Genomic DNA, 1,992 nt, shown 5'->3' with positions numbered 1-1,992 from the left:
GTGAATATGTTACGTTACTGTATTCATCTCGTCTTTAAGTTTTGCAGAACAGTGTATATTTAATCTTTTAAGCGCATCATGGGAAAACAGCCAGCATTTACCTCTAAAATCAATAGCTACTGAAGTATTTACAGAAGAAGCAAAGAGGGCATAGGAGACTATCGAATATGAGAAGGTGGTTGCAAAAAATGTTAAATTTTAGAAATCGAAGTCAGAAATTCACCTACTGTAAGGATACTAACTGTATTAAGTAACAGCAAACCGTTAATGGACCCGTGTTGTAGTTCCCACTTGTCCGCCTTCTGAATGTGCAATTCATCAGCTCATTTAGCATACAAAAGGGGTTACCGCGACCAAGCAAGGAATAACCACTGAAAAAGCTTGCATGTAACACTGGAATGTTTAATGGGACACTCAGTTCCAGACTAGCAACACGTCGTGGTCTAACGGACAAAGGTTTGACTTTCTAATCTTTTTAAAATACGATAAATTCAGCGGAATAAATATCACACGACTTGCGAAAGAAAGTGCGTTAAAATTAAAGGGCACACAATTAATCAAAGTATAACAACGTCGTGATACAAGCATACGAAACAGCAATTCATAAAGAAAAATGCCTACTGAATTGAGTCACTAACTATCCGCATGCGCAAATAGGTGAAAAATATCATAAGAGAATCATATATCACAATAAATATGATAGCAGATCTGTAAGAAATACACTGCCGAAAAAATCTCAGAAACCCTCCAAGGACTGTATTCAGTGGTACCAGGATTTAATACGTACATACTGTGGAGCAGTAGTGTTAGTGATTAATTTGTAACAGGCATGGGCTTGGATTCTGCAGGCTGTCCGCCCCCGGTAGCTGAGTGGTCAGCGCGACAGAATATCAATCCTAAGGGCCCGGGTTCGGTTCCCGTCTGGGTCGGAGAGTTTCTCCGTTCAGGGACTGGTTGGTGTGTTGTCCTAATCATCATCATTTCGTCCCCGTCGACGCGCAAGTCGCCGAAGTGGCGTCAAATAGAAAGACTTGCACCCGGCGAACGGTCTACCGGACGGGAGGCCCTAGTCACACGACATTCTGCAGGATGTAACTGTGCTGAGTTCAGGGATGAGGAGTGTTTGCAACATTCATACTAGAGTACAGTGATCCCCCACCGACTAGTATATACTACTGCTGAACAGCCTAAGCCCTGAGAAAGGAGCCACATTCTGAGCCTGCGGGGAACTGGATGAAAGTATAGACGGACTGCTGCACGTGTTTGACACAATGTATCGGTAATGTACGGCTGCTTTCAACAGTGGTCTGCGGAACATTCCCACACTTGTAGACGAGATTCTGGACGTTCACGTAGTGCAGACACACGTCAAGATCGACCCATCGTGCGAGCAGCGTTGGCAAACCGGACATCACCCAGGGACGAAATGTGGGAACATGTTGCATTCGCTGTGCCATCAGAGTCCATTGGAAACTGTCTGTTTGCAGCATGATTAAGATCGTGTGTGCCTTTGGCCTGGCTACCATTGACACCATGACACTGCCAAACATGGCTTCTGTGGTGTCACAAAAGAGTTAACTAGAGAGTGAAGTGGCGTTCTGTTTTCTTCATTGATGAAAGTAGGTTCTCTCTATGGCCAACGGCCTTGCCGGAGTGGTAACAACGGTTCCCGTCGGATCACCGAAGTTAAGCGCTGTTGGGCTGGGCTAGCACTTGGTTGGGTGACCATCCAGTCTGCCGAGTGCTGTTGGCAAGCGGGATGCACTCATCCCTTGTGAGAGAAACTGAGGAGCTACTTTATTGAGCAGTTGCCGCTCCGGACTCGGAAACTGACATACGGCCGGGAGAGCGGTGTGCTGACTACATGCCCCTCCATATCCGCATCGAAGGACGCCTATGGGCTCAGGATGACACGGTGGCCGGTCGGTACCGTTGGTCTTTCATGGCCTGTTCGGGAGGAGTTTAGTTGGTTTAGTTTTAGGTTCTCTCTAT

The 1,992-nt window shown here is 46.3% G+C and overlaps 1 pseudogene; it reads left to right on the top strand.

Annotated features, from left to right (window-relative positions):
• Nucleotides 1-1,635: 1,635 nt before the first annotated feature.
• On the top strand, nt 1,636-1,753 carry LOC124557563 (annotated as a pseudogene).
• Nucleotides 1,754-1,992: the final 239 nt, after the last annotated feature.

Source organism: Schistocerca americana, chromosome X (genome assembly GCF_021461395.2).
Source record: "Schistocerca americana isolate TAMUIC-IGC-003095 chromosome X, iqSchAmer2.1, whole genome shotgun sequence".
Classification (NCBI taxonomy): domain Eukaryota; kingdom Metazoa; phylum Arthropoda; class Insecta; order Orthoptera; family Acrididae; genus Schistocerca; species Schistocerca americana.
Note: the sequence above shows the minus strand (reverse complement) of the source record. Positions and strands in the feature narration are given on the sequence as shown.